At 47.7% G+C, this 26,218-nt stretch overlaps 1 protein-coding gene across 1 annotated transcript in view; it reads right to left on the bottom strand.

Annotated features, from left to right (window-relative positions):
- LOC119159511 (adenylate cyclase type 1-like) overlaps window positions 1-26,218 on the bottom strand; it is a 256,501-nt gene that overhangs the window by 173,376 nt on the left and 56,907 nt on the right. The gene's annotated exons all lie outside the window — the stretch shown is intronic.

The raw sequence follows: 26,218 nt of genomic DNA, 5'->3' as shown, positions 1-26,218 counted from the left end.
ACTTCCCAATTCATAGCACCAATACACGGAGACAGCCATTGCTGCGCTTTTGTCTTCCTGAACGAATTAATCTTACACTTAGTATCATCCCGCATTCTTTTCTAATTAACGTCGACAACGCAGCTTTCAAATTAGCGCTGCAAAGGAGAACGCTTTCTGTTTTTCACCACGCCACGCATTTTTCTTGAGAGCGGCTTTTGTACATCTTATACGGTACGATGCACTAGCTCTCATTGAGTTCGCTTAGACACGACGCGTGGAAATGCGCAAGCGCTACCTATAAATAGAACATATATCCTTCTCATCTATATCTTTATCAAACAGAAACAAGAACAAGAAGTGGCTAAGAGGCTGGTCATTTTCAATCTATAAAGCAGCTGCTCATCCATCGTCACATTGCCATGTTTATGCATTCATCACGCTATAGGCATATCGGATTCATTAATGAGACAGTGTACTTCACAATGTCGCTACAATAACAGAACAAAATAACAAGACAGACGAAGACTTTCATCATTCGAAAAAGTTAAACACACACGCACGCACACACACGCACACACACGCGCGCGCGCTGCAATTTTATTAATTTTTTTAGATCTGCATAACTTTAAAGTCAACAGTGCCCCTTAGATGGCGGTGCTTTAACTTCGTTGGTTGACGCCATTATGACGCAGCGTCGTGGTATACAGAAGATTGATATGTGGGGTTTAACGTCCCAAAACCACTATATGATTATGAGAGACGCCGTAGTGGAGGGCTCCGGAAATTTCGACCACCTGAGGTTCTTTAACGTGCACCCAAATCTGAGCACACGGGCCTACAACATTTCCGCCTCCATCGGAAATGCAGCCGCCGCAGCCGGGATTCGAACCCGTGCCCTGCGGGTCAGCAGCAGAGTACCTTAGCCACTAAACCACCGCGGCGGGGCGGTATACAGAAGACTACGAATGGCATGCATATATATAGAAGAATATATAGAATGACATGCTATATATATAGAAGACTACGAATGACATGCATACGCGCAACTCATGAAGCGGTGTCGACATATTGAAGTATAGCGAGTGATGTGTTTTATGACAGTGTGGAAAGGAAAGACACGTGAAAGCACTTTGGCTCGCCGGCTCTCCGAATCTATCACTCTCTCTCTCTTACAATTCTTTCTCGCCTCTTCAACTGTGTTATTCGAGATGTGACAAGACTTCTCTTCTTCGAACGTTTCTTTTCAATGGGAGATGTCTCGAGTAGCCGAGGAAGCGCCAGACACGCGTGTACAACTACATGCATATTCTGCGCGAGCCGCACGCCGGCCATTGGCAAGTGTATACGTAGCAGTAACAATAAAGCGATAGGCACTGCGCCGTGCTCCCGACCGGGTTGCAGAAGTTAGGTGCCTTTTCTCATCTTCTAACCACCACCACCACCACCAATAAAGCGAGGCGCGTCAGTGACGTAGCGCTTTTGAGTTATTCAAGTGCATAAATAAACCTTGTGTATTCTTCGTGCAAACAGAATGAACATCATAGCGCGTCCAAAAAGAAAGAAAGAAAGAAAGAAAGAAAGAAAGAAAGAAAGAACTTTTTTGTAAGCAGACATGCAACACCAGAGTGACCTTTAATAAAGGATATGCAGCATCGTAGTCATATATAGGCACCCACATACGCGCATATAGTCTCGGCTACTGTACATATTTATGAGCGGCAGTGCCATTTCAGCGGATGAATGAGAGAAAGGAAAAAAATACTAATAAAGTCTAGATTTTATGCAGTAGGCGATATCTATCATACGCGACATTCATCGGCCACTATACGCCGCTTAGAGCAGACTTCATTGACGAAAGGATACGAGCAGGATAAAGGTTAACACAACACTATAGCGTGGAACTCTTCGTTATATGCAGATGAGTTGCGCCATTTAGAAGATTGAATAGCAATTTTGATGGAACCTGCGTTATTCGGTACAACGGAAGACTTGCCGGTAAGAGTGTCTTAATCGAAACCTAAAGGTTTCAACAGGTTGTCTCTACCAAAGGATACGAGCCCTTCATTCATTTCCCATCTTTCGATTATTGATAAAATGGTATACCGCAGAAAACTGTCGCGAGACATTTTTAATCTTATTTTTATGACCTGCAGCGTCAATGCAGTCGCATACACGGAAGACATCCTGCAAACAGAGGTGCGTGAGCGCGATAGCGATTAAATGCCCGCAAACAAGCAAAAACCAGGATGATATCCTGGAAATCATCATATCCTTCCATAAGGTGTAGTGTACGATGTCAGTGCACGTTACAGAACACCAGATGAAGAAAATTAAAACAACGCACTTGTGAACAAGGCCCATAGTATGGGGGCCGAAATGTCGTGCCTTTATTTTCTTTTATTCGTAGTCAGTCTTGAAAACAAGGGTCCCATACGTGGGCCTAAACGTCATGTCTTTTATTCGTGGTCAGTCTTGAGAACTAGGGTCCCGTACGGGGGCCGAAACGTCGAGACTCTTATTCGTTGTCAGTCTGCAGAATAAGGGTCCCGTACGTGGGCCTAAACTTCGTGCCTTTTATTCGTGATCAGTCTTCTGAACAAGGGTCCCGTACGTGGGCCGAAACGTCGAGCCTCTTAATCATGGTCAGTCTTGAGAACAAGGGTCCCGTACGTGGGCCGAAATGTCGTGCCTTTTATTATCTTATTATCGTGGTCAGTGTGTTGTTTTAATTGTATTCATATATGTTCTTCACCAGACGGGTTTCCGTCCAAACATAGATTTTAAGAACACCATACGGTCGAAATTTCCAGAGCCATGCACTACGGCGTCTCTCATAATCGTCTCATGGTTTTGAGACGTAAAACTTTAGCCATATTGCTATTATTCCCCACCAGTCAACTCCCATTGGACCAGAGTACTCCTACGGCATCTCTAATTGGCTTAAAATGCGGCCATTACAAAATTTGACAATATAACAGGGTGTGATAGTGTCTAATAAAATAGCACCCCTCCCCTACCACTGGCGTCGTCAGGATAATAAGTTAGGGGGGTGGGGGTGGGTATGTGCTGGCCTTTTAGAACCGCCTGACGGCAGCCACGCCCCTTACTTATGAGAAGGTAATGCTGTGTTAATCAATGAAGTGCATGTTGCTGCTGTTCGAGCCGGCCGCGCGCGCAATGCCACGAGTTAGACAAGAGTTTCCTGTTCCTATTTATGGTTGTTGCGAAAGCAGCATCGCTTCTCAGCGGCCGGCTCCTTCTGCCTCGTAACAAGCATAGAACGAAACGGGCGTGCCTAATAACATACAGTCTAAAATTTTAGACGCATATTGCGATGTGCCTGAAACAACAGGAAAATGCGGACAGTAATCCAAATTGACATCCTTGAGTAATATAGCCATAGGCTTACGAGGCCGCGCGACGTGCCGAATTTTGGTACAGCCCATCTATGTAATATATATATATATATATATATATATATATATATATATATATATATATATATATATATATATATATTGTTACGTGAGTAACGATCCCCGTCCTCACCACGCAGCTCCGCAGTGGCCGCATCCTCCAGCTTCCCGCCATGGCTTTCAGTGACAACGCGTCCGCTTCACCATCTGCGGCTTCTCCGACAACCTTTGTCGCCGTCCAAACACCCCGTGATCCCGGGACATTTTCTGCGCAACCTGGCCTCGACGTCGACAAATGGCTTCGCCTTTATGAACGGGTCAGTCAAACTCACCGCTGGGACCCTACCATGATGCTCGCTAATGTTCTCTTCTACTTGGACGGAACCCCGCGTGTCTGGTACGAGACAAATGAGTCCGAACTCACCAGCTGGGACACGTTCAAGGAGAAGCTACGTGACATCTTTGGGGACCCGACCGGTCGCCACGCAGCTGCTCGACAGGAGCTGGCTACCCGTGTCCAGTCGCCAACTGAATCGTATGTGTCATACATCCAAGAAGTTCTCGCTCTTTGCCGAAAAGTAGACGAGGCGATGTCTGAGGCTGAAAAGGTTGGACACGTTTTGAAGGGGATCGCGGACGACGCCTTCAATTTGCTGGTGTACACTAACGTCTCGACCATCGACCGTGTAATTCAAGAATGCCGCCGTTTCGAAACAGCAAAAAGCCGTCGGGTGCGCCCTCCTTTTTCTCGGTTGCCAAACACGGCGGCTACGTCCACCTGCTCCGATTCTACCGTCACACCGCCCTTTGAGCAGAGTGTAACGCGTATCGTTCGACGGGAACTTGAAGCAGCAAGTCCAGCGCCGCTTCAGCCCACTTCTTTCGAACATACGATGCCGACAACCCCCGCGATCTCCGTTATTCAGGCGGTCGTACGACAAGAATTCGCCAACCGCGGGTTCCCTGATGCTTGCCCCATCTCTTGCCCCTCCTCCAGACCAATTCCCATTAATCCACCTCGACGTGACCCATTTGTTGCTCCACGATCTCGCAACCCGGCGGAATGGCGAACTCCTGACGACAAACCGATCTGCTTCCGGTGCCACCGCGTTGGACATGTCTCCCGCTACTGCCGTGCCTCCTGGACGCCGCCACATAGGAGCCAGTTTTTCGCACCTTATAGCCCATATGAAGATCTTCGCCGGTATTCGTCCAGCCGTACCGCCCCTGCTTTCGACACGTCTAACAGCCGCCTTCCTGCTCGTTCTCCGTCCCCTCAACGCCGTCGTTCCCCGTCGCCCCAGCCACGCCGCCATCACTCGCCGCCTAACTTTTCATCGTACCCGACGGAAAACTAGACAGTGCAGCCCCTGGAGGTAGTGCTGCATCATCCCTGTCTGAACCAAACCCTCCATTGACGCTTCATACGAACAAAAATCTTGTCGATGTACACGTGGACGGTATTTCTCTGTCGGCACTAGTCGATACTGGCGCTCATGTGTCCATAATCAGCGTTCATCTTTGTCGCCGCTTAAGAAAAGTACTCACGCCTCCTGCTACCGAAGCTGTACGTGTGGCCGATGGCGGCACTGTTCCTGTCATTGGCATGTGTACGGCTCGCATAAGCATCGCCGACCGTTACATTCCTGTTCTATTCACGGTGCTCCAGAACTGTCCTCATGACCTCATCTTAGGGATGGACTTCCTGTCGACCCATTCTGCTCTGATCGACTGTTCCGCTGGTACTCTTTGCTTAGACCTTCCTCTTCAGCCGGATATTCACCCTGAACCTCAACACGGCCTTTCTGCCACAGACTTCCTCCGCTTACCGCCTAAAGCCCTCACATTCACCGAATTCGCCACGACCTCACCCGTATTGGATGGGAATTACATCGTCACACCGATTCCTGATGTCCTACTGGCACGTGACGTCACCGTCCCTCACTGCATCGTAACTGTAGCCTCCAACCGGACCCGTCTACCCGTCATAAATTTCGGCTTCACAAAGCAAGTCCTCCCTGAAGGCATCCTAATCGCCACGTTGCGGTCCTTAGCCGATGATCACGTCACCACTTTCGCAGCCGACGCATGCACCAATTTTTCTTGTCGCCCACTCGATGCCACATGCCTCGACATGTCAATACGTCCCATGATCGACCCTGACCTTCCCCCAGAGCAAACAGCCGCTCTCGCACGCCTTCTAGCTTCCTACCGTGACATCTTCGACCTTGACGACCGACCACTCGGCCAAACTTCTCTTGTAAAGCACCGCATCAACACCGGTGATGCTGCTCCCATTCACCGTCGACCGTATCGCGTGTCCGCGTCGGAGCGCCAGATTATTCAAGCTGAAGTGAATAAGATGTTAACTAAAGGCATTATTGAGCCCTCATCAAGCCCATGGGCGTCACCCGTCGTCCTGGTTAAAAAGAAGGACAACACATGGCGCTTTTGCATCGATTACCGGCATCTAAATCGAATCACCAAAAAGGACGTGTATCCTTTACCACGTATTGATGACGCCCTCGATTGTCTCCACGGCGCACGCTACTTTTCATCCATCGACCTTCGTTCTGGTTATTGGCAGATTGCCGTAGACGAGAAAGACCAAGAAAAGACCGCCTTCATCACTCCAGATGGCCTATACCAATTCAAGGTTATGCCCTTCGGTCTATGCAATGCCCCCGCCACGTTCGAACGTATGATGGACTCTCTGCTACACGGATTCAAATGGTCAACATGCCTGTGTTACCTAGACGACGTCCTCGTATTTGCACCTACATTTGAGACCCACCTTGAGCGTCTGTCGGCCATTCTCGACGTCTTCCGCAAAGCTGGCCTCCAGTTGAACTCCTCGAAGTGTCACTTCGGCCGCCGACAGATTACCGTGCTGGGCCACCTTGTCGATGCTTCTGGTGTGAGACCGGACCCTGAGAAAATTCGTGCCGTCACGAGTTTCCCAATACCCCAATCCGCCAAAGATGTCCGGAGCTTTGTGGGACTTTGCTCCTACTTTAGGCGGTTCGTGAAAGATTTTGCGGCAATCGCCCAACCACTTACCGATCTTTTGAAGAAAGGCGTTCCATTTTCGTGGGGGTCCACTCAAGCTGCCGCCTTCTCTCACCTCATAACACTTTTGACGACGCCCCCTATCCTGGCCCACTTTGACCCATCTGCCCCAACTGAGGTCCGAACTGATGCCAGTGGTCACGGTATCGGAGCCGTTCTCGCCCAATGCCAACAGGGACACGACCGCGTTATCGCGTATGCTAGCCGCCTCCTTACACCTGCAGAGCGTAACTATTCGATCACGGAGCGAGAATGCCTTGCTCTTGTCTGGGCGGTCTCAAAATTCCGCCCATATTTATATGGCACTCACTTTTCCGTCGTCACCGACCACCACGCGCTCTGCTGGCTTTCATCCTTAAGAGATCCTACAGGTCGACTTGGTCGCTGGGCTCTGCGACTGCAAGAATACACCTTTGCTGTGATATACAAGTCTGGACGCCTGCACCAGGACGCCGATTGCCTTTCTCGCTATCCAGTTGGCCCATCGGCCACCATACCTGACAACGACGCCTGCGTGTGCTCCGTTTCTCAACTGAACCACATAGCCGACGAGCAACGCCGTGATGCAGCCCTACGAGCTATCATTGAGCGCCTCGACTCCTCCCCATCGAACCGATCCTATCGCTCGTTCGTACTCCAGAATGGCACATTATACCGGCATAACTTCCATCCAGACGGCCCATCTCTGCTGCTTGCCATACCCAGCACCTCCACCAAATATGTTACGTGAGTAACGAGACAAAGTATTGCGAATATATTCGAAAAATATATTTGCAAGAGCGGTTGCAGCACTGGCCAGTCTGGCTCCGAGCTCGAGCAGCCAGCGACCCTCATCTTCTTCGTCGGGCGCATACGCGCATTCGCACTATGGTTTGTGGCAGCCTACAGGTAGCAATATATATATATATATATATATATATATATATATAGGGACTTTAGCTTTCAAGCTTTCAAACCCTATCTAAAGATAGAAATTGTATTCAAGACAGCGAAATAATGTTCGATTCTCTCAGGCCTGCTATTTCTACTAAAGTCCAAGTGCCGAGAACCGGTCCAAACGACTTCCAAGTCCCATCTCTGCAAATCACAGAAAGCCCCGCCGCGGCGGTCAAGTGGCTAAGGTACTCGGCTGCTGGGACTCGCTCGCTGGATTCCGTGCCGACCGGTTGTGCCCTCGCAGTCTCCGACGTCAGCGTAGCTCTGGCCGACTGGGCTCGCCCTAAGTCATCTCCTGACGCCGACCTCCGACGACAGTGTAGCTCTGATCGATTTGACTTGCTCTACGCCATCTCCTGACGCCAACAAGAGCGTCAGGAGATGGCCCCGTCCTCGGACTCCTGTGACCGTGTTTTCATCTTTCCCATCTCTCCTATCCCCTCGATATGTCGTCGCTCTCACGCTTTCACGCTTACCTCATCCATCTTTCTCTCTCTCTCTACACCTTTATTCCTAACCTTTTAATTCCTCCTCACCCCCATCCCTTGTGAGCTACTGTTGAGGTAGACTGGAGCCCCGTAACTGTCCCTGAAGCAGACAGTTACGGGGCTCACTTTTCTTCTCTTTTCCTTCTACCTGTTAACCTGTACAGCCACCGAATGTACAGGTTAACTGTACTGCCTTAAGTATATTTGTAGTGATTGTGATATATAGATGCGAAACAAGTAAAGTGGATGAAAAGACACCTTGCCGCCGGCAGGGAGAAAACGTGCAACCTTCGGAATACCCGTTCTGTAGGCGCTTTGTTTTATACCTATATACTGAGCTGCGGCTCGACTACTTTATGGGGTACGTATTTGTGCGCGCAAACATGGGGGCGTAGATCTCCGCCACTCGTATACCATGACGGCGAGTGCGAAACACACTCTTCTTTGCCAGCTAGCGTCACGTGATCCTTTTAACGAGCGAATAGGTGATGAATAAGCCCTCGTGCACAACTACCTGAAGGCATCAATTAATGGTGCTGGAACGAGACCCGTCGATATATGAAGGAAGGAAATTTCGAAAGCTAATATACGAGAAACACTGCACATATATGCTGACCTAAACTCGCTTTCTAAAGTATTCATATCGGTGCGGACATAGTAAAGCTGGACCAAACAATAGAATAAACCGATATAATCCGTCTTGCCTTTTTTTTATTTTATTTTACTGCATTTTTTTCTGATATTAAGTCATTTAAACGGCACTCCTGATAGCCTAACAACAAGTAAATATTTTTCTTTTAATTAAAAAAGTACATTGGACAATAAAGGGCCTATAATTTATACCTACACTGAATGCGATTGTTTCAGCCCATTACCTGACCTGCCCTCCTTCCCGTCCTAAGGTTTTCCTGCCCCTATACACACTTCCCTACGCAGAGTGACATATAGGCGCCTATACATTACATACCCCGGCGGAATTCTCGGTATTTCAATAAAGAGCTCTCTTCGCTCTCATTTGCTGGCGTGTGTCTACAGCGGGGAAAACGAAAACGAGCCGACAATAAAACAACGCGAACACATGCGGCACACCTGCGCGAGTAGGGAATGAACAAAATCGATCCGAACCGCGGACGCACAGGTTCACAGGTACATAAGAACAGCAAGAAACAGGAGGGGCTCGCTTGCCGCGTTCATAACGCGCAGTCTCCTTTCCGCATGACCTGACCGACTTCCATGACCACTCCTGGTACACGGTAGACGGCGCAGCCGGCGACCACACGCAATTTCGCTTCCCTCGTTCCAATACACCTATGTGTATATATATTGACGTCTTAAACCATCTCTTACAGGGGAAAAGGAAGCCAATGGCGCACTTGCACCTTTATTTTTTTACATTGGCGCCACTGGATTCGGCCGCCTTGCACATTAAGTAATGTGTGGGTATACTCTCAGAAAGCTCGCGAACCACGAGTATCCCTATCAAATATATATATATATATATATATATATATATATATATATATATATATATATATATATATATATATATATATATATATATATATATATATATATATATATATATATATGCTCACAGTTGGTAATTTTTTCATCCACTTTTCTTTCTTCTTATTTACATTCCATTGGTTTTAATAACTTCCCCTGTACATTCCTTGGCATTACTGTCTGTTATATCTCATTAATATAGTGTTAAAACACGGAAAAACGAGCCCTTAGGTATACACTTCTTTCCCTTATATATATATATATATATATATATATATATATATATATATATATATATATATATATATATATATATATATATATATAAAAGTGGTCGCTCTTGTCCTGATTATATCAGCGCCGGTTCCGCTGGTTTGTTTACACCAACGTGGCGGCTGTATTTTTAATTTCCTCGCATATGCTCATCGATGGAGGCACTGCAGGGTACAAAGCCTTCGGTAGTGTATTTATGTTACCTCTGGCATCGTAGCGGAACGACCTAATTACGGTTGGACTTCTAATGTCTCTTTTTTACAGATTTGGTGCGCCTGGAAATTTATTCTAATTAGAGTCACTTTTCGAACCTCAACAAGGCTGCTTCAACGGGGGGCTAGAACGACGAAACGTTATCACGGGTAAAAGTATAGGGAGATGAAGAGCTTGTTGTCAGCGAGAGAACAAGATGTGTCGCAAGAGTTGAGAAATAAATTCGAGAGCCCGAAGGTCAATCAACTAAAAAAATAACAGGAATGAAACGGCGAAACCAGAAAAGGATGAGACAGTGCGAGGCTACGAAAATGACGGTTCCCTGTAAAACAGTGTATCTTGATACGCCGTACATTGCTCGTCATCTTACACATGGGCGATATGCGATGGTGTAGTGAAACCGGTGTACTTCAGCGCACTACAGCTTTCGCGTATAACTTGAAATACACTCTTAAAAAAAGGTTGTACAACTTACTAACTTTTGAGATATAAATTGCTGTCCCAACACTCACAACCTAAGCAGTAACTGCAGGTAGACCACAGATTGATTGATTGATATGTGGGGTTTAACGTCCCAAAACCACTATATGATTATGAGAGACGCCGTAGTGGAGGGCTCCAGAAATTTCGACCACCTGGGGTTCTTTAACGTGCACCCAAATCTGAGCACACGGGCCTACAACATTTCCGCCTCCATCGGAAATGCAGCCGCCGCAACCGGGATTCGAACCCGCGCCCTGCGGGTCAGCAGCCGAGTACCTTAGCCACTGGACCACCGCGGCGGGGCGGTAGACAGCAGACATTTACTACCTTAGTAAATACATGCGGTCTACTACCAGCAGTCACTATTTAGGTAGTGAATGTTGCTGGTGTTGGCTGTCATCGAGGGTGACGTGTGCAGGCCTGCTTACTTGCGCGCGCCGCCACAGTCGTAACTTAGGCGCACGTTTATTGGAATACCTACAGCGTGAGTACGAATACGAACCGTGCTTTTGTTTGCTATCGATATATCAAAGCGGCGCGTATCAGTCCGAACTGTCACTTTATCTATAGTACGTTATTTAATACGTTGCAGCAGCAGCGACGGCGCCACTGCGGTCAAGTGGTTAAAGGTGCTCGACAGGGGACCAGAATGTGAGAGGTTCGAAACCCAGCCACGGCGGTCACATTTTTGATCAAAGCGAAACTTCTTGAGGCCCGTGTGTCGAAACTTGACTGCACACTCAAGAACTATAGATACTGCGCCTCTGGTAATAGTACCGTGGTGTTAGGACGTTAAGCCGCAACAATCATTAATATGCAGCCACAGCGAAGCGCAGTCTCGGTAAGAAAGGCCTCGCAGTGGGGAACAGGAAGATTTATTTCATCAGCTACGCACCTTTCTTTCGGAAAAAAAAAAGCCGCACGGGCTTCCTGCACAGACCGGTGCTGTTAATTATGAGTTCGGGTGAACCACAATTCTCATTCTCATCCACAAACCACGCCTTCCACAATTGCGGCTTTCCTCAGAACTGATTTGCTATAGCACAACAAACCTGCAGCTCGAGACTGTCTTCACCGTGAAAAATGTTTGCGAATGCACAAAAAGACGCATTTTCTATGCTGTTTCTGTGTTCTGTTGTTTTCCTTAAACAGGGCCTGTCTGCCCTTGACAGGCCGCGAGATGAAAAAGCTTCGCGGGCGAAATTTAATTCTGCGGGTATCGCGCGCAGCGGGTGCGGAAGAACGCGCAGTAACCCCTTGGGATGTTTATTTTCCCCAATTTTCTCTTCCAGTAATTTCGCTATAAACGCATATAGCGAAAGCGAGATGCTCTCACCACGTGCCTCTCTCTCTTTCACACACACACACACACACACACACACACACACACACACACACACACACACACACACGCACACACACACACTCAACCGCACGCACGGACACACACGCGCGCACACACACACACACGCACACACACACCGCACGCACGGACACACACTCAACCACACACCACACACACACACACTCAACCGCACACACACACACAAACATAACCGCACGCACACGCACGCACACACGCACGCACGCGCCGGCAACACATTCTGTGATGCACTCGGTCACCTCGGCATTCCTTATTTCTAGTTTTCACATCTTCACGATATCGAACATATACACGAAGATGAAAAGACTAAACCACGGTTTCGTCAGCAATGCATCCAAGATACGCGCGCTAAGTAAGGGGATTGATTGATTGATTGATTGATTGATTGATTGATTGATTGATTGGTATGCGCGCGGTTTAACGTCCCGAAACCACCGTATATGATTACGAGAGACGCCGTAGGGGAGGACTCGGAAAATTTCGACCACCTGGGGCTCTTTAACATGCACCCAAATCTAAACACACGGGCCTACAGCATCTTTGCCTCCATCAGAAATGCAGCCACCGCAGCCGGGATTCGATCCCTAAGTAAGGAGAGAAAAAACGATCCGCGCATGTCAGTTTCTACTTCAAGCGTTAGTATTACACAAGTTGAAATATTACTTTATTATGCAGCTGTCAACCTCGAGTATGCCCGAAATATTAAATAAGCATAACACCGCTGTGCAAGAAAAAAAAATGTAGGCCAACCATCGCAAATGGGTTAAAGTGCAGTATCCATTCAAACTTGGGATCGCTTCTCCGCCCGAACACGTACTGATCGAAATGGCACTATGGCGAGCAGCTGTTGCCAAAATCTCCTCCTATATCGACTCATGGACCATTGAATTTAGGACGTTGCAAGCCGTTGACTACCAAATGTAGATTGATGATATTCCTACTTTTAATGGCAATAAAGTACAAAAAGAAAAACGACAGAAGAAGATGGACAATTGCAGGTGCCATCACGACGTGTGCTCGATTTCCCCAGGTCAACCAAAACGTGTACATTGGTATACCAATAGCAGTACTCATGGGACGAAAAAAAAAGGAAAAATTAAATATTAATTATACTGAGCATGCAGATAAAAACAATTATTACAAAAAAAGGCAAGAACATATTTCGATATGCAGCTTGCTTTCAATAAATCAATGATATTTCCGAAGCGGAAAACACCTGTCTATATTATTCTCGTGCATTTATTAAGTGCGGTTAATACAGCGGAAGCGCACATGCAATTTATACGTGTACAAAATATTTGTACATCCATGCTGTCAAGCACCCAATACCCCAAGCCACCCCCCTCACACAAACTGAAAATTTGCTCGAAACTGGCATTTAATTTTAATTTACATAGATGTTCCAAGAATCAAAAGTTGACCGAATCCATAGGGCTAATTAAATACCCCCCCCCCTTCACACTTACTGAGCTGAACATTTCGCATACAGAAATTACAAATAAGGTTATTGCAAGCTAAAAGGAAAGGTTGCGTGTTAGGCATTTCTCTCGGGCATAAAATGAGCGTAATCGTTTGTATGTGCGACTTGGCGTCGAAAGGCCATCTCCGCTAATCATAAATATCTATGCTATTAAACATTGTGATCGTTGTTCACGCACCGATTGCGACCCGTTCCACTCTACGCCAAACATTACCCGACAACTCACAAGCCCTGCACTACCATCAGGCAACGTCGGCTATATATATATATATATATATATATATATATATATATATATATATATATATATATATATATATATATATATATATATATATATATATATATATATAAACCACGGATAACTGGAATCACGTGTGGAAGTTCCACAGAGTAGGCAGAGAGCATTCGTGAGATCTAAGGAAATAAAACACAGCAAAGGTAACGCTATATAAAGCACCAGTCCGAACAGAGCTGGCAACACGGGGTTGAAAGCAAAGATGCTATAATAATAATAAAGAAGGGCCACAACTTGAAAAAGAACCGATATCCGGATCGCACGCTATCACGCATTTACAGACGTCGCGAGCACGTACGGCTCTGATCTCCCGCGCCTTTTTCCCGCGCAGATTCTCAAGAGTGCGTTTGCAGGAGAGATTAATATATAAGCCGATCCTTCAGCCGTCCTCTGATCGCTATCTTTGGCTGCGGACTCTTGCCCGCACTGCGTCGCTGCAATCGATGCCAGGCATCGATCAGTCGACGATGGCAAGAGCGGACCGAGAGTGGGGCGCTTTGGTCGAAAATATCCTCGCATTTTTACAGCTGTAGTTCAGGCGTCAGGCGAGGGACGACGAGGCCAGCCGCGTTAGCGAGCGGGATGTTTTCAAATAAAAAAAAACTATATCGAGAGCACGCGCACGCACCCGCAACTATAGGCAATTAAGACGCGCGGGCGCGGAACGTAGGATGTAGCAGTCTTTTTTTTTTTTCCTGCAGCTGCGTTGTTCATTGTTTCATCCAGAGGGGAATGAATGGGGTGCCCAGAAAACGCGCCGCAGTGCTCGAGCGATCGCATTTGGCGCCTCCTTCTTCGGGTTGCTCCTTTCGAACCGCCACATGACCTCCGGCAATGGCGGGGAGGACGAGGTTTCGAGGATGGTTTAGGATGGGGGGAAAAAAACACAGCAAGAACGAACCAAGTCACGGGCGCCTCGCTGTATTCAGTTTCAAGCCATGGAAGCGGCGCCAGAAGGGGTGACGCCCTCCCTCCCCCCCCCCCCCGACAATATTTTGATTTCCCTCTTCCCCCTTTGCCGCCTATGGACAAACATAGCCAAAACACAATCCGGAATGTGTATTAGCTAGGCCAAAGTGAAGTATTACTGAAAATGCGCAAGTTTTCCGTGTCAACCAGCCCGGTGGGGATAAGGGCTATCTGGCACAGCCAGCATCAATAAAGGTTTTTTCCTCCTCCTCCGCTTCGCAGACCCCCTTCCCGTTCACCACCACCACAGTTTCCACCAGACTAGTAAAAAAAAGTCGTTCAGCCCACGCATATCTATAGTATACGACGGTCCCGTTGGACAAGTAATGTCACATAAGCAAACATTTTCACTTCGAACTCACGTGTGCGCGAAATGTAGGCAAGCCGCAAGTTTCACCACTCCGGTCTGTAGACAATACTGTATTATGTGATTTCATCGCCCTAAGGAACCCCCCTCCCCCCCCCCCCCCCACCGATGTCGATTCTCCTTTTTCTCTGGGGCGTCCTCAAATGACGCGAACCGAAAGAACCCACACGCACTCTCTGCGATTAAACGAGCCGCCCGAAAAGGAGACGGCGCTCCCGGCTTCCGGCGACACACGGTCCCAGGAGCGACCGACGCGGCGCGCACAAACCCCTTCGCTGCTGCTGCTCTCCGCACAGAAAGGCTGTGGGCTCTTGTGTCTTCCCTTTTCGGTCGCCGTATTTTTTTTTTTTCGTCTCTCTGCAAGTCGTGCTATGACGCGCATCCGGTGCTGCCGTCAGGGACGAAATAACATTACCGAGAAATAGAGCGAAAAAATAAATAGAGAAGAGGAACGAAACCCCCACCCACCCCGCACTTCGCTAACAGCGACGACTAAGAGTGGAGCAGCGCATCTCCAGAACGCCTGTAGCAGAACGGAAGTCAGCGGTGGCCAAGAAGACGACGGCAAGGAATATATATATATATATATATATATATATATATATATATATATATATATATATATATATATATATATATATATATATATATATATATATTAGCAGAGAGCCAAATGAAGACTGCCTTTAAAAGAGTGACGTGACGGACTGCATAAGGCAGGCGCGTCATAAGCAGCGGCAACAACCGCCAAAAAACACAATCTGGAAAAAAAAATTAGAAGCGCAGCGGGCAACGAGCGAACCGAAGGCATCCGTCTCTCTCAGAAGCGGCAATGGTGCGGCGGCTGTTGACGCCTTCAAGGGAGGATCGAAAGGAGGTGGCGGGGGTTGCACTAGCAGCGGCAACGTGGCGAGGCCTTAATTAAGGGCGACCGACGATTTCCTTTCGAGTTCGTGTTGTGCGCCCCTTTCAAACCCAATAGCTCTTGCAAACCCCTCCTCCCCCCTTTTCTCGGACGCTCGAACTGCCGAGCGCTACACTGTTTCTGCCCGCTCGACCCAATAAAGAAATTAAAGAACAAAACGTGTTGTGTGGGCATGTCGGTTCCGTCGGCCTTCCTCTATCAAGTGTAATCTGCCAGCTTTTGCGATGGGAAAGGAGAGTTTTTTTTCTTCGCAGTAACGAGGCGATTCGATGTGTTGCGACTGGTTGTCCAGCGCCAGCGGTGACGCATCGACCCCTTTCTAGATGCTTCACCTCGGCCAGTAATGAAGATAAAACGGTTCGCCGGGCCTCCGTCTCGTTATTTTCGTCGCTCTTTTACACTGCGCCGCTGCCCGCAGTGAGCGACACACCGCATTCAATCGGTCACACCTAACACGAGCGTATATATATATATATATATATATATATATATATATATATATATATATATATATATATATATATATATATATATATATATATATATATATATATATATATATATATATATATATATATATGTGTGTGTGTGTGTGTGTGTGTGTGTGTGGTTATTGCGGTTTGGCTGTTTATGGTACGTACGCTAACAACCCAACGCCGTTTCATGAGAATGTAACCGAATCACGTTGAGACATGTGCGCGTCGTATCGTGTAGGAATCGGAAAGAAAACGCAGGTTCGTATCGTATCACGTGGGCAGGGGAAGGCAGATTCGTATAACTGGTATGTCACCCCTGGATCGTGCAAGTCTTAACTGAAATTTAGAAGAGTGAAATTCATAAGTTAGAACACGCACCAACACACAACCTCTCCCCCCCACACACACACTCACAGCGCCCCATTCCGTCATTCTTTTACAGCGTCAGTATCAGTCTACAGTCGCTTGTGCAACTTTGTTACCCTTAAACATTTTAACAATGCCTTCGTTCGTAGCTTTCGCCAGGCGATAGTTATAACGCGAGAACAGAACGACGACAAAGAGACAAGAAGGACACGAGTGTGTCCTTCTTGTCTTGTTGTCGTTGTTCTGTTCTCACGCTATAACTATCGTCATGTCATACCAACTAGCCCAAACTGCCACACTTCCAAGTTTCACCAGGCCTCGATTACCTTTCAGGATGACATCGAAGGTAGGCTACTACCGGTATCGGTCAGTCGTCACGGTTAGCTATAGAGCAGGCTAGAGTTGCTCCACGGAATCGTTTTCTCTTGGTATACCGACAAGCCCCTGCCAGCGTGACGACTGTGGTATCGAGCAGAGCACGTCTGCGACTGCCCTCGCAACACTGTCATGTCGTATAGACCGCACGTGTAGGCTACACTACATACCTCAGAAAATTACCACTAAGGTCGAAGAAGAACTAATAAGCCTTGAGGGCTGTTGTTGTACGGAAGGGGCATTAACGAAGGAGGCAGGCGTAACCCTGAGCAAATAGGTATCCCGAATCGGCATTACAGTGCAGGGAGCATCGTCGAACGCAATGTGCACAGCAAATAACCGCTGGTCCGTTAGACTAACAGAGCGGCTGCCGAGGAAAAATAAGCCTACATAGAAAACGAACGGCAGAGTATTAGTCGGATACTAGGAAATAAGCCGTGCGTACATTCGATAGAGCCGGCGGGAAGCGAAGGTAGGGTAATTGGACATCGGAGGGTGCATGAGGCATTCGTTGAGCAATTAGTGAACTAGGATCTTCGCTGCTGTTAAAGGACATACGATGCCGAATCAGCGTCGCGACGGTTGGTTCACCGAAGTGTGTGCCCACTCATGACGTGCCCACTGGGATTTATTACTGCGAGGGCATGTTTGCCCTTGATACACATAACTGAAGCTCGCGGAGTCGAGTGACAGTGAGAGAGTCTTACAAACTGTTAAACCAAACGCCGCACTGCGTTGAGCAAAGACGGCGCTTAGACGATGGCGTTCTTTTACGACCATGTCAATGTATCGCCAAACATAGCGGGGCCAGTAGCCGAACACAGCCACGGTCTGCACTCTTGAAGTTGACGTCGGCAATCCACGGCGTTGTTTTCTTTTGCAGCAACGCTTCGTATATCGCCGACAATCCTCCAGTCGCGCGGCGCCTTTCGCTCAACGATATCGGCAAAAGTGTATGCCACGAAAAGAAAACCGCACGGGGAGGGGGGTTCAAGTGAAAAGTTTCTATATGACACGACGCGGCAGTAAAGAGTTTTTTTCTTCTTTTTTTTCTTCAAAGCAAACACTGGAAACTTACGCTACGAATGCCTCCACAGCGTAAATAACTCGTCGACGCTGGTATCTTACTGCTGCGTCGGGCACTTTCCCGCATAACAAAATTTCCAGTCAATACACTCCAGCCTCCTGCACTCTCATATATCTATCATATGCGTATATATATATATATATATATATATATATATATATATATATATATATATATATATATATATATATATATATATATATATATATATATATATATATATATATATATATATATATATATATGAAATAGCAGCACTTCTCGCGTCAGAAACTTCATCGTTCTCTTAAAAGGTGTATATAGAATGGAGCTCGCAATGAAATCGCCGCTGGAGCGGCAAATGGGGCGTCGACGGTGAATAGAGACAAACTGCAGGTGCACAAAAGAAAGGAAGGCTTAAATAATAGTTGGAATAGATAATGCGAATGGGTTCCGCTACCTCCGCCGGGCATATAAAAGGCTGAGGTATAGCAGAGTGAATATTTCACGCGGTTGTGCGCGCCACGGAAAGGGACTTCAATAAGTAAACAGTACAGAGGCGCTATACCTAATACGACGCGTATACCCGCACAGAGGAGCCCTCGATCCACCTCAGTCGTTGTGCTTGCCGTCACAATGGCCAAGACCAACAAAGCGAGCCAGCCGTCTAGACGGGGCAGATCCCCGAGTAAGCACAGCGGCCTCTTCTCCTGAGCGGCCGAAGCAGTTGGCGTAATGAGCGCGGCGGAAGACTGTCCTAACTTATTAACCTGCTGCGGCCGCAGTATACTCGCTGGACTTCGCTTGCGTCAGCCGATAGCTCGACAGCGTCTGTCATTGCCCGTGCGGCTTTAGGACGTTAAAAAGCAAGCAACAGCAATAGCTCACAGGTTTGCCTTTGGCATGAAGTTGGCGGTTCCCACTGTGACCGCGTTATGTAGGGAGTCGCAATAACGACGAACGTCCCTGTGCATTTTCTACAGTCGCACGATTAAACCACGCATCGACCAACAGCGAGGATGCTGCGAAACGATGACAGGCTCGCGGGTGACTACTACTCAAGGAATTTTAAAATTGGTGTCTATTCGGTAGGACTGCCACTACTTGTAGTAGTGACTTTTACGTCGTTGTTCATTTACATATAGTGTCTCGGAACAGGCAATAGAACAAAAAAGTAACACTGTTGGTATACAACTACAACTACTACTACTACTACTACTACTACTACTACTACTACTACTACTACTACTACTACTAAGAAGAAGAAGAAGAAGAAGAAGAATTTGTTGTTGTTGTTCACGGAGAAATTAATTGCGTACTCGATCGTGGCTCACTGCTGAATTCTTTGGTCAGGTTATCATTCGCTTGTCCTCCAACATCCGCTCACAGAAGTTTAAGTATACATTCGGACGCATGTCCCGACAAACGTGAGCGCGCGCTATATAGTCAGTGCACCACGAGCACTGAAAATTCGGGCTTGAAATGCCGCGACACTGACAGTTGACAGTCCTCTCTTTATATGCGTATACGAACGCACACATACGGCCGAGGCGGTCCTAATGAATTCGACACCGCCAACAACCGCGACGAAGCGCGTACATCAAAATTCAAGAGGAGAAAGGGGCGACCACGGCACACCGGAAGGCGTTGCTTCTTGCTTCTTCGCTTGCTCGCGCGTGCTCAGCCACACGAAGCTCTTAACGGAGGCGCCGTTGACGATAACAGTCGTGCTTGTACCAATAAAAGCCGACCTCCGCGATAATTCGATGCACGTCGGTGGCCTCAGCCGGTATCACAGTGAATGCGTCATCCTCGTCTTAACGCGCGTTACGGTCATGCACCCTCACATCGCAAGCGACGCTCGGGGAAAGCAGTTATCCCGAAGGATTTGTTCATACAACACTCTGTGCAAACACGCTGCAAAGAGGACGGGGTGCCTTTCACGCTTGCTATACGTGCACCTATTCCCTGTTTGCTTGTTTAATTATTTGCTTGTTTTTATGTTTGTTTATTTGTATGTTTGCTTAATTGCTTGTCTGTTTCCCCCAGCTGACACGGCCAATTCCAGCCATAAGCATGCCTCAAAGTCTCGATTGGCGCGCTTTTGTTCTGCTGCACAATCGATAGTACAAATGATATTCCACTTATACAAAAGCACGCCCATTAGTAAAAATTATCTGCGACATCTCAATCCGCTCCCAGAGAGATGTTTCTGTTAAATTATTCGCGTGGTTTTCAATTGTTCAACGTCAATTTCCTTTTACGACTCCCTCTTTTATTTTCACGTATATCCTCACATACAAACAGGTGACAGCGCGTGAAAGTGCGGACGAGGCAAGGAACACACGAAAAGTGGATTACGTGAGCCGTAACACACAGAGAACAGTCGGGTAATCTAACATAATTAATTAGTCAGGGAGGAAATAGAATGTAGTATGGATGACATAGGCTATTGTTAATAGTGTGCGTTCAATGCCATTTCAGGCGATGCGGCTTTCAGCTCTAAACGGCCTTGGCTTAAGTTACGTGGGACGACCTGCATATAAGTCATGGTATACAACAGCCACGAGGAAACATATATAGCATGTTGTAGATAAATTAAAACCATATACACGTGATGACCTCACGCGTTCTTTTTTTAACTTTCTTTATTGATGTGATGTACAGGAAAGGTCGGTGCCTATTCAGCCATTTACAGCGGCACCGGCTTCTCCTTCTTGTATACGCATCGAGAGTTCGACGGAATACCGTCTGGTCAGGTAAAGGCATTGTTGAAAAAACAGGTCACTGAGCGATGTCTAAACAAAGCAAGAATGGCGTTTCGAGATCCGCACGGACTTCTTGTTCACCATGGAATGACGGCTGAGCAACAGGTTACTATGTAAGCGCTGAGCGCATGACGCAAAGTCCGGGAGCACACGTGATTTAGTGTGCGGGGTGATCTATTGATTATGTTACTCGTTGTCTGTGTGACGTCCCCGCAAACACGGACTGAACCCCGCTCCTTTCGAGATGTGTGCGCTCGTTTCTCAAACCCACGCATAAAGGGCATTCCGGAGTTAAGTACCAGAAGGATTGTTTCTATTATCCTCACGGACTCCCCCGCGCAGACACGAGGACCGGGCGGCGCCTTGTCGTCTACAGACGATGTGACAGAGTACAATAATCGGCGCGCACCCTTCAGATCTGTGGCATGGGGGAGCAGCAGAACACCTTTTGTTGGTTCGGGGAAAGCGACCTTTGCAGCAAGTGCCTGTGGCGGGTCCATTATGCCTTTCCGTCAGTCTCGGTGGCGCCAGGGCTCTTACTGCGTTCTGCGCGGATGGCCGCCCGCGACGGTGAACGACGAGGAAGCGGCGACTACGGAGAATTTCGTGGGAGACACCGAGCTGCATAGAAACGTGGAGACTTGGTCTCGACATCGGCTCACCAAGTAACGGAAGCATCGAGACCATTGTTCGCCCGTAATTAAAGTGTCATCGGACGGCTCGCCCATCCCTCTCCCTGAGGCTTGAGTTTGTACCTCGTTACTTGCTCGGCTTTGTTTGGGAGAGGGTTTTCTACTGGTGTAGGCCGCGGGGGTGGCCGCCGAAGAGGATACACTCGGACTGAGAAGAAAGAGATATGCCGCGTGGAGTGGCGGACTGGTTTTGGTACCCCAGTAGGGCGGAGTCGGGTCCTACAAAAAGGGGACTACGAGACGAGCTTGGGGGTCCGGGATACGATGTGAGTGGCCCGAGGGATATGATGTGAAGAGTCGAAGGGAGTCAGAGAGATGATGCGATGAGCTCGAAATGGTATAGAAGCTAAGATGGAAACCACTAAGAGGGACGACGTAGGCGACGATGACGAAGACGATGAAGACGGCGACGGAAGGAGACAGATCAGACCACGACGGAAAGAACCAACCTTCGACCCCGATTTGAACAACCAGCTCCGAGGCCCCCGTCGACATGGACCTTTCGTGAGACGGACTTTATGCACCTTATTTAGAGTAGCTTTGCGGGAAGGGAGGTGGCGAATTGAGACATTGCGCGGTTTTATTAATTAATGACTTTATCATTTGTGTCGGCCTGTGTTTACTTTGTATCGTCGCACCATTTTATTGTCAAAGTTATTTCCCTTATGTATCCTGTGTCGAATGTCACGAGTGTTTAAATCATGTGTTATAAATTTTGTATTAAATTAAATGAATCGGTAAACAGAAACAGGTCGTAGCGTCTCTTACTTCCCGGCCCCAGCACGAATCCCTGTATGTAAGAAATGATTGAGACACGTAGTCAAGAGGGAACCGGATAGACAAGGGGTTGAGTGGTCTTCCCTCTCTTTGGTGATCGGTGGCGTAGCGGGGGACGTCTCATCTGAATGATTAGCGATTCTTTCTCGTTTAACAAAGAAAACATAAATAAAAAGGGAGAAAAAGTGGAAGCGGTACTAAATGTATCACCCAGGTAAAATCGTAATATTTCTTGGGGTTCGACATCCCAAAACCACGATTGATTGATTGATTTGTTGGATTTAACGTCCCAAAACCACCATATGGTTATGAGAGACGCCGCAGTGAAGGGCTCCGGAAATTTTGACCACCTGGGGTTCTTTTATCGTGCACCCAAATCAGAGCCCTCGGGCCTACAACATTTCCGGTGCTCATTTAAGCACTGTAACCATGTACTACACCACCGTGACGGATTTAATATGTCACCCGAGAGAACGCCAAGAGTGGAAACACAACACAATCAAGTAGTTTATGACCATATACATTAATATGTCATACGAGGTATTCATATAAAGGATATCCAAATAATTTAACATGAAAGTTTATCGAGCCTCTGAAAGAATTTTTCGCACCTTGGGACTCAGCACGTTTCTTGCAAACGACCGTTACTGTCTGTTTTTAATTTCTTCAGCATTCACACCACCTGTGTGCACCCTGGTTGTGTTATTTTTGCAGACAACTGACTTCACAATTTTTTTTTTCTTTTTCTTTTCTCAAACATCACTCTGAGTTACAGACTCGAACGGAGGGCATACAGCGCAACTGTATATAGCTCGGAAGTAGCAAGACGAAAAGCTGCCCTTCAAAAACAAACAACAAAACAAAACCAGCAGTCACACCCACGGCACCTTACTGAATGCGAGGTGCCCCGCCGCGGCAGGTCTAGTGGCTAAGGTACTGGGCTGCTGACCCGCAGGTCGCGGGTTCAAATCCCGGCTGCGGCGGCTGCATTTCCGATGGAGGCGGAAATGTTGTAGGTCCGTGTGCTCAGATTTGGGTGCACGTTAAAGAACCCCAGGTGGTCGAAATTTCCGGAGCCCTCCACTACGGCGTCTCTCATAATCATATGGTGGTTTTGGGACGTTAAACCCCACAAATCAATCAATCCTTTTTTTTTTGCGGAGGGGGGAGGGGTGTCTGTTCGTCATACTTTTGTTGTTTTTGTTTTGTTTTTGTTTTTTCAGAATACTTGGCTCTACACCGGTGACCAGATTTTCCATATCTGGCTTTAAGGTAAAAGTCGCCATCGCCTTGAGATACGGCAGTACCGGAAACTGCACTTGACCTCCGTACACTGCAATACGGAACATTTGGGTGAGTGCGAGGTGTATACTTCAGACAGTGCCCTCCTTAACTCTAAACATGTAAGACCGATGGACCGCGCCTAACAAGTAATAACAGGCGCGCCCACCATTGGCCACTTTCGACGACCGTACCGCATCGCAGAATCGGGTCATAAATTTTCGCGGCGAAGTCACGTGGTTCCGATTGAGGTAAAAACCCTCCGCCTGTTACACACGAGGCCGCAAATGTGTCTCGGTTCTAAAAAATATATATATGGAAAGAAAAAAATGCGGGGCGCGCCTAAACGGCGCGCGCGGGCAGCTCCGCCCGAGTTGTGAAAAGTGGAATGAATGGCGCCGTATATACGTCCGCAGCTTCCGGTGGCTGGGCCACGGCACTCCCAGTCTGCGCAGGTGGTAACGCACGCGTGAACTGCTGCCAGCACCTGCTCTCTTTCAGTCGTGGTTACGGCGTGGTATATAAGGCCAGGGCGTGGGTACTGCTATCTAGGGCCCCCTTGGCGGTGCAGCGGTTACGGTGAACCGCGGCGGTTGCATTTCCGTGTAGCCGAAATACTGGATGTTTGCGTACTGTGCAATGGCAGAACACATTAAAAATTGCCCGCAGCTTCCCTCGGGGGAACACTGAGGAGGATGCGGAGCATATAATTGGTTAACGGGGTGTTAAAGTGCGACTTACTTGGGTCGATGGCTAAATTGGTTAACGTGGTTGTGAAATGGGGTGTTAAATTGCGACTTACTTGGGTCGATGGCTAAATTGGATAACGTGGTTGTAGGAGGGGGTGTTAAATGAGTGAACACGTACACACGTATGTGAAAGGGCGGCGCTGGTCGAAGGGACGTCGATCATTGTGTTTGTGGATTCGTTGGAATTCATTTCACCGCGACCTTGGACGTCGACGCGCCGTACAAACCAACCGACGAGCGGCAACTGAGCGAGCGAGCGCCGACCTTGAGTATATATACAGCACGACGGCGCATGCACTGTCAGCTGTTGAATGTTCTCGAAGCGCGACGCCACATGCGCGTCCACTGGAGAATCAGGAGAATTGTAGATGTCGAACGCGGTGTGTAGAGGAGGAAGGGTGCACAGATGGTGGAGGAGTGAAGCGCGCGCGGTGTGTAGAGGAGGAAGGGATGCACAGATGGTGGAAGAGTGGGCGACGGCGCATGCGCGCGCGTCAGCTGTCGAATGTTCGAGAAGCGGTGTGGACGGCGCGGACGGCGCGGACGGCGCACTACAAGGCGCGAGTATAAGATGCTCCGCATCTAATAACGCCGGATGGTAACGATTTCCAGATCGTTCGATATTATTATTATTATTATTATTATTATTATTATTATTATTATTATTATTATTATTATTATTATTACTATTATTATTATTATTATTAAGTACAGGATGTACCGATCTTTGAGTGGAAGTGGCGTCCCTCAATTTGAGAGCTCGACAACACAGCTCTCTCTGCTTCCATCTCATCATCCAGTCGCGTCACGCAAACGATATTATGTAATACAGTCATCAGCCCACTGAACCTGAACGCTCAGCAGTGTAGCCATAATCAGTGTCATTGACGCCAGCGCCGCGTAGCTTCCAGTGCTGTTGCCAAGATGTTGCCATCATATCCACATATGTTGTCCCCCTTACTCAATGCCCCCCCCCCCAATGGGGCCTGTAAGGTACCCTGAAATAAGCAAATAGATATACTATCCAACCATGCTTAGATATTATCTCGGCGACAGCCCTCGGAACTTCGCGGCTGGCATCAGTCAAACCAGTCCGAGCCACGCACGCTGCGAAGCGTTCGTGTTCACTTTGCTGACGACTGTACTGGGGTCTTCCGTAATTCATGGACCATCTTGACAATACATCACCGAACTGGATTCCTTTTCACGAGGAGTTTTGAACTATCGTCGCCGTATACTACTAGCGAAGGGCACTATCCAGCAGCAGAGAGCAATTATATTGACGTCTACTTTCTTTTTTCATCTCGCTCATCGCGTCCGGAATTTTAAAGCCGTACAGCCAGAAGAACGAAAGGGGGAGAGAGGGTCAGGAAGAAAGAAGCAGGCATGGAAAGAGGCGTAATACCTAACTTTCGAAAAGGTTGAAACTGGGTCACACTTGCTGACTGATCATCACATCTTATGGGTAATGTAGAGCCCTTTTAGGCGAAGACAAAATGCGAGCGTCGTGTCCTTCCAATACCTACCTACCTACCTACCTACCTACCTACCTACCTACCTACCTACCTACCTACCTACCTACCTACCTACCTACCTACCTACCTACCTACCTACCTACCTACCTCCCTACCTACCTACCTACCTACCTACCTACCTACCTATCTATCTATCTATCTATCTATCTATCTATCTATCTATCTATCTATCTATCTATCTATCTATCTATCTATCCTTGCATGATCCATACTTAGAACTATGTAGTTTTTCCTACTTCTAGCTCATCACTACCAGCTCATGTCCCAAGTTATGCGCCAGAAGGTGTCTGTCTATCCCTTTTAAATATGCACTTATACGGCGCGGCCTGGGAAAAAGAAAACAA

This window comes from Rhipicephalus microplus, chromosome 1, assembly GCF_043290135.1.
Source record: "Rhipicephalus microplus isolate Deutch F79 chromosome 1, USDA_Rmic, whole genome shotgun sequence".
Lineage (NCBI taxonomy): Eukaryota > Metazoa > Arthropoda > Arachnida > Ixodida > Ixodidae > Rhipicephalus > Rhipicephalus microplus.
Note: the sequence above shows the minus strand (reverse complement) of the source record. Positions and strands in the feature narration are given on the sequence as shown.